Here is a 15,649-nt window from a genome sequence, read left to right on the forward strand (position 1 = left end):
ACCAGGAAAACGGGTTCAGATGTGCTCGCCTTCCACTCGGCGTTGAGCGCCTACAGCGAGATAGCCTTCGTCCTCTGGCGCCAGGAGGGAAGGCGACACATCACGGCGCAAACAGCTTGTAGCGGAAGGCAGTGGTGGTGTGTCGGTCAGCGTGGTTGCTTCCCAAGTAGCTGATCCGGGTTCGAAACCCGGACACCACACAGAAGTTGTCTCCTTTACTCAGGAGAGTGTGTTCAACGCTACTTGATCTTCGAATTTCCGAACAGTTGTGGTACGAATGGTTTTCCTCCACCCCTCGTCTCGCTCCGCGAAGGCTAGTGCGGATTACGATTCACAGCATCGTGTGTCTTCATGTGTCGACTTGTCTCGACTTTGCTCGGCTGACGCGAAAGCTGACGCTTGCAAATGGCCGTATATGTAGAGGACTGGCGCTAGAAACGACTGGGAGACGCCAAATCGACAAACACACAACGGACTCTTTCATTTGACAGTGGCCGCAGGTTCGCCCCTGTGCGTACCGAGAAGCAAGAGAGGTGTCAGCGTGCTGGACCGCAGGATTTCCGCGCAGCAGACTCAAAAACTAAGGAAAAAGGCAAAACTGAAGAAACCAATAGCTCGCGGACTTCCTAGGTGGTCACCCACCTGAGTACTAACCACGCCCAACGCTGTCGAATTTCGGTGATCGGGCATGGACCCGTGTCTTTGGCGTGGCATACAAGTTGGCGAGATCGTCGCCAGACGGGCAGACGCCTTAGTCCTTGTACAGATCACTTGGGATTTGCCTTTTAGGGAAACAAAATGGAATAGCCCTTGGTGGGATCGAACCCACAGCCCCCTCGTTATTAGCATAATAACACTCTAACTTGGTGAGCTTATTGCCCGCGCAATACGGCCGCTTCAGGACTCCACTACCCCAACCGCCGTTTCATCTATCTTTATTAAGGCCCTGCCATTCATTGAAACACTTACGTGTCACTGTTGACTCATTTTCGCCTGTCGCTTCGAGCCCAGAGCCACAACACAACGACCACGGAAACGTCCGTGAGAAGAGGTAAAACTCGACACAGGAAAAGTATGTTCCGCTATTTCTTTTCGACTGCTCAGCCTATGGGACGTGAGACGCCAGCACTGCTGTCACTGTCTTCCCTAGCAAAACCTCCATGGCGTGTTTCTGCGTAATTTACTTGTTCTACAACATGAATGGAGTAGGTTAGTTTCTGAATGATTAAAATGCATTGTCAGATGTGGGGTTCGAACCCACGCTCCCTTTCGGGAAGCAGAGCTTAAATCTGGCGCCTTAGACCGCTCGGCCAATCTGACGTGTGAGACAACAGCCCCAGTGACTTCCGTCTCTAGCATTATCTCAAGAACCTGACTGCGAAATCTGTTTCTTTTTTCGGTAGGACGGAATTATGTCAGTCTTACAATATTTAAGGCGCAATGTCAGATGTGGCGTAGGAAACGCATCCCGCGCTCTTCCGTCGTATCCAGTTTGAACTGTAACTAGCACAACTGTATTTAGTAATAGGATAATTTCCACATTGACGCAAAAGAAAGCAGATATTAGCAAACGGCATCTAAGGCCGTTTCCTAGCAACAGCCACGCTGTGCATTACGTACTCGTGGGAAGCCAATGAAATACTTCGTGTGAGGATGGAACTGTCGACCTTCACTTTACAATACTTAGGCACTGCCCCGGCGGTACCGACGCATACGTACTGAAACGTCTTTGGATCGTCAGTGAGTACTGCATATTAGAAATTTCGTGTTGGCCCTGATGTGCATTAAAGGGCAGATTTCTTCAGTGGAAGTCAGTTCTGCGCCTAGTCACAGTATATCGCCCTAGCAGCACCAGGAAAACGGGTTCAGATGTGCTCGCCTTCCACTCGGCGTTGAGCGCCTACAGCGAGATAGCCTTCGTCCTCTGGCGCCAGGAGGGAAGGCGACACATCACGGCGCAAACAGCTTGTAGCGGAAGGCAGTGGTGGTGTGTCGGTCAGCGTGGTTGCTTCCCAAGTAGCTGATCCGGGTTCGAAACCCGGACACCACACAGAAGTTGTCTCCTTTACTCAGGAGAGTGTGTTCAACGCTACTTGATCTTCGAATTTCCGAACAGTTGTGGTACGAATGGTTTTCCTCCACCCCTCGTCTCGCTCCGCGAAGGCTAGTGCGGATTACGATTCACAGCATCGTGTGTCCTCATGTGTCGACTTGTCTCGACTTTGCTCGGCTGACGCGAAAGCTGACGCTTGCAAATGGCCGTATATGTAGAGGACTGGCGCTAGAAACGACTGGGAGACGCCAAATCGACAAACACACAACGGACTCTTTCATTTGACAGTGGCCGCAGGTTCGCCCCTGTGCGTACCGAGAAGCAAGAGAGGTGTCAGCGTGCTGGACCGCAGGATTTCCGCGCAGCAGACTCAAAAACAAAGGAAAAAGGCAAAACTGAAGAAACCAATAGCTCGCGGACTTCCTAGGTGGTCACCCACCTGAGTACTAACCACGCCCAACGCTGTCGAATTTCGGTGATCGGGCATGGACCCGTGTCTTTGGCGTGGCATACAAGTTGGCGAGAACGTCGCCAGACGGGCGGACGCCTTAGTCCTTGTACAGATCACTTGGGATTTGCCTTTTAGGGAAACAAAATGGAATAGCCCTTGGTGGGATCGAACCCACAGCCCCCTCGTTATTAGCATAATAACACTCTAACTTGGTGAGCTTATTGCCCGCGCAATACGGCCGCTTCAGGACTCCACTACCCCAACCGCCGTTCCATCTATGTTTATTAAGGCCCTGCCATTCATTGAAACACTTACGTGTCACTGTTGACTCATTTTCGCCTGTCGCTTCGAGCCCAGAGCCACAACACAACGACCACGGAAACGTCCGTGAGAAGAGGTAAAACTCGACACAGGAAAAGTATGTTCCGCTATTTCTTTTCGACTGCTCAGCCTATGGGACGTGAGACGCCAGCACTGCTGTCACTGTCTTCCCTAGCAAAACCTCCATGGCGTGTTTCTGCGTAATTTACTTGTTCTACAACATGAATGGAGTAGGTTAGTTTCTGAATGATTAAAATGCATTGTCAGATGTGGGGTTCGAACCCACGCTCCCTTTCGGGAACCAGAGCTTAAATCTGGCGCCTTAGACCGCTCGGCCAATCTGACGTGTGAGACAACAGCCCCAGTGACTTCCGTCTCTAGCATTATCTCAAGAACCTGACTGCGAAATCTGTTTCTTTTTTCGGTAGGACGGAATTATGTCAGTCTTACAATATTTAAGGCGCAATGTCAGATGTGGCGTAGGAAACGCATCCCGCGCTCTTCCGTCGTATCCAGTTTGAACTGTAACTAGCACAACTGTATTTAGTAATAGGATAATTTCCACATTGACGCAAAAGAAAGCAGATATTAGCAAACGGCATCTAAGGCCGTTTCCTAGCAACAGCCACGCTGTGCATTACGTACTCGTGGGAAGCCAATGAAATACTTCGTGTGAGGATGGAACTGTCGACCTTCACTTTACAATACTTAGGCACTGCCCCGGCGGTACCGACGCATACGTACTGAAACGTCTTTGGATCGTCAGTGAGTACTGCATATTAGAAATTTCGTGTTGGCCCTGATGTGCATTAAAGGGCAGATTTCTTCAGTGGAAGTCAGTTCTGCGCCTAGTCACAGTATATCGCCCTAGCAGTACCAGGAAAACGGGTTCAGATGTGCTCGCCTTCCACTCGGCGTTGAGCGCCTACAGCGAGATAGCCTTCGTCCTCTGGCGCCAGGAGGGAAGGCGACACATCACGGCGCAAACAGCTTGTAGCGGAAGGCAGTGGTGGTGTGTCGGTCAGCGTGGTTGCTTCCCAAGTAGCTGATCCGGGTTCGAAACCCGGACACCACACAGAAGTTGTCTCCTTTACTCAGGAGAGTGTGTTCAACGCTACTTGATCTTCGAATTTCCGAACAGTTGTGGTACGAATGGTTTTCCTCCACCCCTCGTCTCGCTCCGCGAAGGCTAGTGCGGATTACGATTCACAGCATCGTGTGTCCTCATGTGTCGACTTGTCTCGACTTTGCTCGGCTGACGCGAAAGCTGACGCTTGCAAATGGCCGTATATGTAGAGGACTGGCGCTAGAAACGACTGGGAGACGCCAAATCGACAAACACACAACGGACTCTTTCATTTGACAGTGGCCGCAGGTTCGCCCCTGTGCGTACCGAGAAGCAAGAGAGGTGTCAGCGTGCTGGACCGCAGGATTTCCGCGCAGCAGACTCAAAAACTAAGGAAAAAGGCAAAACTGAAGAAACCAATAGCTCGCGGACTTCCTAGGTGGTCACCCACCTGAGTACTAACCACGCCCAACGCTGTCGAATTTCGGTGATCGGGCATGGACCCGTGTCTTTGGCGTGGCATACAAGTTGGCGAGAACGTCGCCAGACGGGCAGACGCCTTAGTCCTTGTACAGATCACTTGGGATTTGCCTTTTAGGGAAACAAAATGGAATAGCCCTTGGTGGGATCGAACCCACAGCCCCCTCGTTATTAGCATAATAACACTCTAACTTGGTGAGCTTATTGCCCGCGCAATACGGCCGCTTCAGGACTCCACTACCCCAACCGCCGTTTCATCTATCTTTATTAAGGCCCTGCCATTCATTGAAACACTTACGTGTCACTGTTGACTCATTTTCGCCTGTCGCTTCGAGCCCAGAGCCACAACACAACGACCACGGAAACGTCCGTGAGAAGAGGTAAAACTCGACACAGGAAAAGTATGTTCCGCTATTTCTTTTCGACTGCTCAGCCTATGGGACGTGAGACGCCAGCACTGCTGTCACTGTCTTCCCTAGCAAAACCTCCATGGCGTGTTTCTGCGTAATTTACTTGTTCTACAACATGAATGGAGTAGGTTAGTTTCTGAATGATTAAAATGCATTGTCAGATGTGGGGTTCGAACCCACGCTCCCTTTCGGGAACCAGAGCTTAAATCTGGCGCCTTAGACCGCTCGGCCAATCTGACGTGTGAGACAACAGCCCCAGTGACTTCCGTCTCTAGCATTATCTCAAGAACCTGACTGCGAAATCTGTTTCTTTTTTCGGTAGGACGGAATTATGTCAGTCTTACAATATTTAAGGCGCAATGTCAGATGTGGCGTAGGAAACGCATCCCGCGCTCTTCCGTCGTATCCAGTTTGAACTGTAACTAGCACAACTGTATTTAGTAATAGGATAATTTCCACATTGACGCAAAAGAAAGCAGATATTAGCAAACGGCATCTAAGGCCGTTTCCTAGCAACAGCCACGCTGTGCATTACGTACTCGTGGGAAGCCAATGAAATACTTCGTGTGAGGATGGAACTGTCGACCTTCACTTTACAATACTTAGGCACTGCCCCGGCGGTACCGACGCATACGTACTGAAACGTCTTTGGATCGTCAGTGAGTACTGCATATTAGAAATTTCGTGTTGGCCCTGATGTGCATTAAAGGGCAGATTTCTTCAGTGGAAGTCAGTTCTGCGCCTAGTCACAGTATATCGCCCTAGCAGCACCAGGAAAACGGGTTCAGATGTGCTCGCCTTCCACTCGGCGTTGAGCGCCTACAGCGAGATAGCCTTCGTCCTCTGGCGCCAGGAGGGAAGGCGACACATCACGGCGCAAACAGCTTGTAGCGGAAGGCAGTGGTGGTGTGTCGGTCAGCGTGGTTGCTTCCCAAGTAGCTGATCCGGGTTCGAAACCCGGACACCACACAGAAGTTGTCTCCTTTACTCAGGAGAGTGTGTTCAACGCTACTTGATCTTCGAATTTCCGAACAGTTGTGGTACGAATGGTTTTCCTCCACCCCTCGTCTCGCTCCGCGAAGGCTAGTGCGGATTACGATTCACAGCATCGTGTGTCCTCATGTGTCGACTTGTCTCGACTTTGCTCGGCTGACGCGAAAGCTGACGCTTGCAAATGGCCGTATATGTAGAGGACTGGCGCTAGAAACGACTGGGAGACGCCAAATCGACAAACACACAACGGACTCTTTCATTTGACAGTGGCCGCAGGTTCGCCCCTGTGCGTACCGAGAAGCAAGAGAGGTGTCAGCGTGCTGGACCGCAGGATTTCCGCGCAGCAGACTCAAAAACTAAGGAAAAAGGCAAAACTGAAGAAACCAATAGCTCGCGGACTTCCTAGGTGGTCACCCACCTGAGTACTAACCACGCCCAACGCTGTCGAATTTCGGTGATCGGGCATGGACCCGTGTCTTTGGCGTGGCATACAAGTTGGCGAGAACGTCGCCAGACGGGCGGACGCCTTAGTCCTTGTACAGATCACTTGGGATTTGCCTTTTAGGGAAACAAAATGGAATAGCCCTTGGTGGGATCGAACCCACAGCCCCCTCGTTATTAGCATAATAACACTCTAACTTGGTGAGCTTATTGCCCGCGCAATACGGCCGCTTCAGGACTCCACTACCCCAACCGCCGTTCCATCTATCTTTATTAAGGCCCTGCCATTCATTGAAACACTTACGTGTCACTGTTGACTCATTTTCGCCTGTCGCTTCGAGCCCAGAGCCACAACACAACGACCACGGAAACGTCCGTGAGAAGAGGTAAAACTCGACACAGGAAAAGTATGTTCCGCTATTTCTTTTCGACTGCTCAGCCTATGGGACGTGAGACGCCAGCACTGCTGTCACTGTCTTCCCTAGCAAAACCTCCATGGCGTGTTTCTGCGTAATTTACTTGTTCTACAACATGAATGGAGTAGGTTAGTTTCTGAATGATTAAAATGCATTGTCAGATGTGGGGTTCGAACCCACGCTCCCTTTCGGGAACCAGAGCTTAAATCTGGCGCCTTAGACCGCTCGGCCAATCTGACGTGTGAGACAACAGCCCCAGTGACTTCCGTCTCTAGCAGTATCTCAAGAACCTGACTGCGAAATCTGTTTCTTTTTTCGGTAGGACGGAATTATGTCAGTCTTACAATATTTAAGGCGCAATGTCAGATGTGGCGTAGGAAACGCATCCCGCGCTCTTCCGTCGTATCCAGTTTGAACTGTAACTAGCACAACTGTATTTAGTAATAGGATAATTTCCACATTGACGCAAAAGAAAGCAGATATTAGCAAACGGCATCTAAGGCCGTTTCCTAGCAACAGCCACGCTGTGCATTACGTACTCGTGGGAAGCCAATGAAATACTTCGTGTGAGGATGGAACTGTCGACCTTCACTTTACAATACTTAGGCACTGCCCCGGCGGTACCGACGCATACGTACTGAAACGTCTTTGGATCGTCAGTGAGTACTGCATATTAGAAATTTCGTGTTGGCCCTGATGTGCATTAAAGGGCAGATTTCTTCAGTGGAAGTCAGTTCTGCGCCTAGTCACAGTATATCGCCCTAGCAGTACCAGGAAAACGGGTTCAGATGTGCTCGCCTTCCACTCGGCGTTGAGCGCCTACAGCGAGATAGCCTTCGTCCTCTGGCGCCAGGAGGGAAGGCGACACATCACGGCGCAAACAGCTTGTAGCGGAAGGCAGTGGTGGTGTGTCGGTCAGCGTGGTTGCTTCCCAAGTAGCTGATCCGGGTTCGAAACCCGGACACCACACAGAAGTTGTCTCCTTTACTCAGGAGAGTGTGTTCAACGCTACTTGATCTTCGAATTTCCGAACAGTTGTGGTACGAATGGTTTTCCTCCACCCCTCGTCTCGCTCCGCGAAGGCTAGTGCGGATTACGATTCACAGCATCGTGTGTCTTCATGTGTCGACTTGTCTCGACTTTGCTCGGCTGACGCGAAAGCTGACGCTTGCAAATGGCCGTATATGTAGAGGACTGGCGCTAGAAACGACTGGGAGACGCCAAATCGACAAACACACAACGGACTCTTTCATTTGACAGTGGCCGCAGGTTCGCCCCTGTGCGTACCGAGAAGCAAGAGAGGTGTCAGCGTGCTGGACCGCAGGATTTCCGCGCAGCAGACTCAAAAACTAAGGAAAAAGGCAAAACTGAAGAAACCAATAGCTCGCGGACTTCCTAGGTGGTCACCCACCTGAGTACTAACCACGCCCAACGCTGTCGAATTTCGGTGATCGGGCATGGACCCGTGTCTTTGGCGTGGCATACAAGTTGGCGAGATCGTCGCCAGACGGGCAGACGCCTTAGTCCTTGTACAGATCACTTGGGATTTGCCTTTTAGGGAAACAAAATGGAATAGCCCTTGGTGGGATCGAACCCACAGCCCCCTCGTTATTAGCATAATAACACTCTAACTTGGTGAGCTTATTGCCCGCGCAATACGGCCGCTTCAGGACTCCACTACCCCAACCGCCGTTTCATCTATCTTTATTAAGGCCCTGCCATTCATTGAAACACTTACGTGTCACTGTTGACTCATTTTCGCCTGTCGCTTCGAGCCCAGAGCCACAACACAACGACCACGGAAACGTCCGTGAGAAGAGGTAAAACTCGACACAGGAAAAGTATGTTCCGCTATTTCTTTTCGACTGCTCAGCCTATGGGACGTGAGACGCCAGCACTGCTGTCACTGTCTTCCCTAGCAAAACCTCCATGGCGTGTTTCTGCGTAATTTACTTGTTCTACAACATGAATGGAGTAGGTTAGTTTCTGAATGATTAAAATGCATTGTCAGATGTGGGGTTCGAACCCACGCTCCCTTTCGGGAAGCAGAGCTTAAATCTGGCGCCTTAGACCGCTCGGCCAATCTGACGTGTGAGACAACAGCCCCAGTGACTTCCGTCTCTAGCATTATCTCAAGAACCTGACTGCGAAATCTGTTTCTTTTTTCGGTAGGACGGAATTATGTCAGTCTTACAATATTTAAGGCGCAATGTCAGATGTGGCGTAGGAAACGCATCCCGCGCTCTTCCGTCGTATCCAGTTTGAACTGTAACTAGCACAACTGTATTTAGTAATAGGATAATTTCCACATTGACGCAAAAGAAAGCAGATATTAGCAAACGGCATCTAAGGCCGTTTCCTAGCAACAGCCACGCTGTGCATTACGTACTCGTGGGAAGCCAATGAAATACTTCGTGTGAGGATGGAACTGTCGACCTTCACTTTACAATACTTAGGCACTGCCCCGGCGGTACCGACGCATACGTACTGAAACGTCTTTGGATCGTCAGTGAGTACTGCATATTAGAAATTTCGTGTTGGCCCTGATGTGCATTAAAGGGCAGATTTCTTCAGTGGAAGTCAGTTCTGCGCCTAGTCACAGTATATCGCCCTAGCAGCACCAGGAAAACGGGTTCAGATGTGCTCGCCTTCCACTCGGCGTTGAGCGCCTACAGCGAGATAGCCTTCGTCCTCTGGCGCCAGGAGGGAAGGCGACACATCACGGCGCAAACAGCTTGTAGCGGAAGGCAGTGGTGGTGTGTCGGTCAGCGTGGTTGCTTCCCAAGTAGCTGATCCGGGTTCGAAACCCGGACACCACACAGAAGTTGTCTCCTTTACTCAGGAGAGTGTGTTCAACGCTACTTGATCTTCGAATTTCCGAACAGTTGTGGTACGAATGGTTTTCCTCCACCCCTCGTCTCGCTCCGCGAAGGCTAGTGCGGATTACGATTCACAGCATCGTGTGTCCTCATGTGTCGACTTGTCTCGACTTTGCTCGGCTGACGCGAAAGCTGACGCTTGCAAATGGCCGTATATGTAGAGGACTGGCGCTAGAAACGACTGGGAGACGCCAAATCGACAAACACACAACGGACTCTTTCATTTGACAGTGGCCGCAGGTTCGCCCCTGTGCGTACCGAGAAGCAAGAGAGGTGTCAGCGTGCTGGACCGCAGGATTTCCGCGCAGCAGACTCAAAAACAAAGGAAAAAGGCAAAACTGAAGAAACCAATAGCTCGCGGACTTCCTAGGTGGTCACCCACCTGAGTACTAACCACGCCCAACGCTGTCGAATTTCGGTGATCGGGCATGGACCCGTGTCTTTGGCGTGGCATACAAGTTGGCGAGAACGTCGCCAGACGGGCGGACGCCTTAGTCCTTGTACAGATCACTTGGGATTTGCCTTTTAGGGAAACAAAATGGAATAGCCCTTGGTGGGATCGAACCCACAGCCCCCTCGTTATTAGCATAATAACACTCTAACTTGGTGAGCTTATTGCCCGCGCAATACGGCCGCTTCAGGACTCCACTACCCCAACCGCCGTTCCATCTATGTTTATTAAGGCCCTGCCATTCATTGAAACACTTACGTGTCACTGTTGACTCATTTTCGCCTGTCGCTTCGAGCCCAGAGCCACAACACAACGACCACGGAAACGTCCGTGAGAAGAGGTAAAACTCGACACAGGAAAAGTATGTTCCGCTATTTCTTTTCGACTGCTCAGCCTATGGGACGTGAGACGCCAGCACTGCTGTCACTGTCTTCCCTAGCAAAACCTCCATGGCGTGTTTCTGCGTAATTTACTTGTTCTACAACATGAATGGAGTAGGTTAGTTTCTGAATGATTAAAATGCATTGTCAGATGTGGGGTTCGAACCCACGCTCCCTTTCGGGAACCAGAGCTTAAATCTGGCGCCTTAGACCGCTCGGCCAATCTGACGTGTGAGACAACAGCCCCAGTGACTTCCGTCTCTAGCATTATCTCAAGAACCTGACTGCGAAATCTGTTTCTTTTTTCGGTAGGACGGAATTATGTCAGTCTTACAATATTTAAGGCGCAATGTCAGATGTGGCGTAGGAAACGCATCCCGCGCTCTTCCGTCGTATCCAGTTTGAACTGTAACTAGCACAACTGTATTTAGTAATAGGATAATTTCCACATTGACGCAAAAGAAAGCAGATATTAGCAAACGGCATCTAAGGCCGTTTCCTAGCAACAGCCACGCTGTGCATTACGTACTCGTGGGAAGCCAATGAAATACTTCGTGTGAGGATGGAACTGTCGACCTTCACTTTACAATACTTAGGCACTGCCCCGGCGGTACCGACGCATACGTACTGAAACGTCTTTGGATCGTCAGTGAGTACTGCATATTAGAAATTTCGTGTTGGCCCTGATGTGCATTAAAGGGCAGATTTCTTCAGTGGAAGTCAGTTCTGCGCCTAGTCACAGTATATCGCCCTAGCAGTACCAGGAAAACGGGTTCAGATGTGCTCGCCTTCCACTCGGCGTTGAGCGCCTACAGCGAGATAGCCTTCGTCCTCTGGCGCCAGGAGGGAAGGCGACACATCACGGCGCAAACAGCTTGTAGCGGAAGGCAGTGGTGGTGTGTCGGTCAGCGTGGTTGCTTCCCAAGTAGCTGATCCGGGTTCGAAACCCGGACACCACACAGAAGTTGTCTCCTTTACTCAGGAGAGTGTGTTCAACGCTACTTGATCTTCGAATTTCCGAACAGTTGTGGTACGAATGGTTTTCCTCCACCCCTCGTCTCGCTCCGCGAAGGCTAGTGCGGATTACGATTCACAGCATCGTGTGTCCTCATGTGTCGACTTGTCTCGACTTTGCTCGGCTGACGCGAAAGCTGACGCTTGCAAATGGCCGTATATGTAGAGGACTGGCGCTAGAAACGACTGGGAGACGCCAAATCGACAAACACACAACGGACTCTTTCATTTGACAGTGGCCGCAGGTTCGCCCCTGTGCGTACCGAGAAGCAAGAGAGGTGTCAGCGTGCTGGACCGCAGGATTTCCGCGCAGCAGACTCAAAAACTAAGGAAAAAGGCAAAACTGAAGAAACCAATAGCTCGCGGACTTCCTAGGTGGTCACCCACCTGAGTACTAACCACGCCCAACGCTGTCGAATTTCGGTGATCGGGCATGGACCCGTGTCTTTGGCGTGGCATACAAGTTGGCGAGAACGTCGCCAGACGGGCAGACGCCTTAGTCCTTGTACAGATCACTTGGGATTTGCCTTTTAGGGAAACAAAATGGAATAGCCCTTGGTGGGATCGAACCCACAGCCCCCTCGTTATTAGCATAATAACACTCTAACTTGGTGAGCTTATTGCCCGCGCAATACGGCCGCTTCAGGACTCCACTACCCCAACCGCCGTTTCATCTATCTTTATTAAGGCCCTGCCATTCATTGAAACACTTACGTGTCACTGTTGACTCATTTTCGCCTGTCGCTTCGAGCCCAGAGCCACAACACAACGACCACGGAAACGTCCGTGAGAAGAGGTAAAACTCGACACAGGAAAAGTATGTTCCGCTATTTCTTTTCGACTGCTCAGCCTATGGGACGTGAGACGCCAGCACTGCTGTCACTGTCTTCCCTAGCAAAACCTCCATGGCGTGTTTCTGCGTAATTTACTTGTTCTACAACATGAATGGAGTAGGTTAGTTTCTGAATGATTAAAATGCATTGTCAGATGTGGGGTTCGAACCCACGCTCCCTTTCGGGAACCAGAGCTTAAATCTGGCGCCTTAGACCGCTCGGCCAATCTGACGTGTGAGACAACAGCCCCAGTGACTTCCGTCTCTAGCATTATCTCAAGAACCTGACTGCGAAATCTGTTTCTTTTTTCGGTAGGACGGAATTATGTCAGTCTTACAATATTTAAGGCGCAATGTCAGATGTGGCGTAGGAAACGCATCCCGCGCTCTTCCGTCGTATCCAGTTTGAACTGTAACTAGCACAACTGTATTTAGTAATAGGATAATTTCCACATTGACGCAAAAGAAAGCAGATATTAGCAAACGGCATCTAAGGCCGTTTCCTAGCAACAGCCACGCTGTGCATTACGTACTCGTGGGAAGCCAATGAAATACTTCGTGTGAGGATGGAACTGTCGACCTTCACTTTACAATACTTAGGCACTGCCCCGGCGGTACCGACGCATACGTACTGAAACGTCTTTGGATCGTCAGTGAGTACTGCATATTAGAAATTTCGTGTTGGCCCTGATGTGCATTAAAGGGCAGATTTCTTCAGTGGAAGTCAGTTCTGCGCCTAGTCACAGTATATCGCCCTAGCAGCACCAGGAAAACGGGTTCAGATGTGCTCGCCTTCCACTCGGCGTTGAGCGCCTACAGCGAGATAGCCTTCGTCCTCTGGCGCCAGGAGGGAAGGCGACACATCACGGCGCAAACAGCTTGTAGCGGAAGGCAGTGGTGGTGTGTCGGTCAGCGTGGTTGCTTCCCAAGTAGCTGATCCGGGTTCGAAACCCGGACACCACACAGAAGTTGTCTCCTTTACTCAGGAGAGTGTGTTCAACGCTACTTGATCTTCGAATTTCCGAACAGTTGTGGTACGAATGGTTTTCCTCCACCCCTCGTCTCGCTCCGCGAAGGCTAGTGCGGATTACGATTCACAGCATCGTGTGTCCTCATGTGTCGACTTGTCTCGACTTTGCTCGGCTGACGCGAAAGCTGACGCTTGCAAATGGCCGTATATGTAGAGGACTGGCGCTAGAAACGACTGGGAGACGCCAAATCGACAAACACACAACGGACTCTTTCATTTGACAGTGGCCGCAGGTTCGCCCCTGTGCGTACCGAGAAGCAAGAGAGGTGTCAGCGTGCTGGACCGCAGGATTTCCGCGCAGCAGACTCAAAAACTAAGGAAAAAGGCAAAACTGAAGAAACCAATAGCTCGCGGACTTCCTAGGTGGTCACCCACCTGAGTACTAACCACGCCCAACGCTGTCGAATTTCGGTGATCGGGCATGGACCCGTGTCTTTGGCGTGGCATACAAGTTGGCGAGAACGTCGCCAGACGGGCGGACGCCTTAGTCCTTGTACAGATCACTTGGGATTTGCCTTTTAGGGAAACAAAATGGAATAGCCCTTGGTGGGATCGAACCCACAGCCCCCTCGTTATTAGCATAATAACACTCTAACTTGGTGAGCTTATTGCCCGCGCAATACGGCCGCTTCAGGACTCCACTACCCCAACCGCCGTTCCATCTATCTTTATTAAGGCCCTGCCATTCATTGAAACACTTACGTGTCACTGTTGACTCATTTTCGCCTGTCGCTTCGAGCCCAGAGCCACAACACAACGACCACGGAAACGTCCGTGAGAAGAGGTAAAACTCGACACAGGAAAAGTATGTTCCGCTATTTCTTTTCGACTGCTCAGCCTATGGGACGTGAGACGCCAGCACTGCTGTCACTGTCTTCCCTAGCAAAACCTCCATGGCGTGTTTCTGCGTAATTTACTTGTTCTACAACATGAATGGAGTAGGTTAGTTTCTGAATGATTAAAATGCATTGTCAGATGTGGGGTTCGAACCCACGCTCCCTTTCGGGAACCAGAGCTTAAATCTGGCGCCTTAGACCGCTCGGCCAATCTGACGTGTGAGACAACAGCCCCAGTGACTTCCGTCTCTAGCAGTATCTCAAGAACCTGACTGCGAAATCTGTTTCTTTTTTCGGTAGGACGGAATTATGTCAGTCTTACAATATTTAAGGCGCAATGTCAGATGTGGCGTAGGAAACGCATCCCGCGCTCTTCCGTCGTATCCAGTTTGAACTGTAACTAGCACAACTGTATTTAGTAATAGGATAATTTCCACATTGACGCAAAAGAAAGCAGATATTAGCAAACGGCATCTAAGGCCGTTTCCTAGCAACAGCCACGCTGTGCATTACGTACTCGTGGGAAGCCAATGAAATACTTCGTGTGAGGATGGAACTGTCGACCTTCACTTTACAATACTTAGGCACTGCCCCGGCGGTACCGACGCATACGTACTGAAACGTCTTTGGATCGTCAGTGAGTACTGCATATTAGAAATTTCGTGTTGGCCCTGATGTGCATTAAAGGGCAGATTTCTTCAGTGGAAGTCAGTTCTGCGCCTAGTCACAGTATATCGCCCTAGCAGTACCAGGAAAACGGGTTCAGATGTGCTCGCCTTCCACTCGGCGTTGAGCGCCTACAGCGAGATAGCCTTCGTCCTCTGGCGCCAGGAGGGAAGGCGACACATCACGGCGCAAACAGCTTGTAGCGGAAGGCAGTGGTGGTGTGTCGGTCAGCGTGGTTGCTTCCCAAGTAGCTGATCCGGGTTCGAAACCCGGACACCACACAGAAGTTGTCTCCTTTACTCAGGAGAGTGTGTTCAACGCTACTTGATCTTCGAATTTCCGAACAGTTGTGGTACGAATGGTTTTCCTCCACCCCTCGTCTCGCTCCGCGAAGGCTAGTGCGGATTACGATTCACAGCATCGTGTGTCCTCATGTGTCGACTTGTCTCGACTTTGCTCGGCTGACGCGAAAGCTGACGCTTGCAAATGGCCGTATATGTAGAGGACTGGCGCTAGAAACGACTGGGAGACGCCAAATCGACAAACACACAACGGACTCTTTCATTTGACAGTGGCCGCAGGTTCGCCCCTGTGCGTACCGAGAAGCAAGAGAGGTGTCAGCGTGCTGGACCGCAGGATTTCCGCGCAGCAGACTCAAAAACTAAGGAAAAAGGCAAAACTGAAGAAACCAATAGCTCGCGGACTTCCTAGGTGGTCACCCACCTGAGTACTAACCACGCCCAACGCTGTCGAATTTCGGTGATCGGGCATGGACCCGTGTCTTTGGCGTGGCATACAAGTTGGCGAGAACGTCGCCAGACGGGCAGACGCCTTAGTCCTTGTACAGATCACTTGGGATTTGCCTTTTAGGGAAACAAAATGGAATAGCCCTTGGTGGGATCGAACCCACAGCCCCCTCGTTATTAGCAT

The 15,649-nt window shown here is 50.8% G+C and overlaps 8 non-coding genes across 8 annotated transcripts; all 8 read right to left on the minus strand.

The window, feature by feature from the left end:
* Nucleotides 1-1,236: 1,236 nt before the first annotated feature.
* Nucleotides 1,237-1,320, minus strand: Trnal-uaa (transfer RNA leucine (anticodon UAA)). The gene has a single exon. It is a non-coding gene; the product is annotated as a tRNA-Leu (tRNA).
* A 1,766-nt stretch (nucleotides 1,321-3,086) lies between these two features.
* Nucleotides 3,087-3,170, minus strand: Trnal-uaa (transfer RNA leucine (anticodon UAA)). The gene has a single exon. It is a non-coding gene; the product is annotated as a tRNA-Leu (tRNA).
* A 1,766-nt stretch (nucleotides 3,171-4,936) lies between these two features.
* Trnal-uaa (transfer RNA leucine (anticodon UAA)) lies at nucleotides 4,937-5,020 on the minus strand. The gene has a single exon. It is a non-coding gene; the product is annotated as a tRNA-Leu (tRNA).
* A 1,766-nt stretch (nucleotides 5,021-6,786) lies between these two features.
* Nucleotides 6,787-6,870, minus strand: Trnal-uaa (transfer RNA leucine (anticodon UAA)). The gene has a single exon. It is a non-coding gene; the product is annotated as a tRNA-Leu (tRNA).
* A 1,766-nt stretch (nucleotides 6,871-8,636) lies between these two features.
* On the minus strand, nucleotides 8,637-8,720 carry Trnal-uaa (transfer RNA leucine (anticodon UAA)). Its single transcript has one exon. It is a non-coding gene; the product is annotated as a tRNA-Leu (tRNA).
* Nucleotides 8,721-10,486: 1,766 nt separating this feature from the next.
* Nucleotides 10,487-10,570, minus strand: Trnal-uaa (transfer RNA leucine (anticodon UAA)). Its single transcript has one exon. It is a non-coding gene; the product is annotated as a tRNA-Leu (tRNA).
* Nucleotides 10,571-12,336: 1,766 nt separating this feature from the next.
* On the minus strand, nucleotides 12,337-12,420 carry Trnal-uaa (transfer RNA leucine (anticodon UAA)). Its single transcript has one exon. It is a non-coding gene; the product is annotated as a tRNA-Leu (tRNA).
* A 1,766-nt stretch (nucleotides 12,421-14,186) lies between these two features.
* Nucleotides 14,187-14,270, minus strand: Trnal-uaa (transfer RNA leucine (anticodon UAA)). Its single transcript has one exon. It is a non-coding gene; the product is annotated as a tRNA-Leu (tRNA).
* Nucleotides 14,271-15,649: the final 1,379 nt, after the last annotated feature.

The sequence above is a fragment of the Schistocerca gregaria genome, chromosome 7 (genome assembly GCF_023897955.1).
Source record: "Schistocerca gregaria isolate iqSchGreg1 chromosome 7, iqSchGreg1.2, whole genome shotgun sequence".
NCBI classification, from domain to species: Eukaryota; Metazoa; Arthropoda; class Insecta; order Orthoptera; family Acrididae; genus Schistocerca; species Schistocerca gregaria.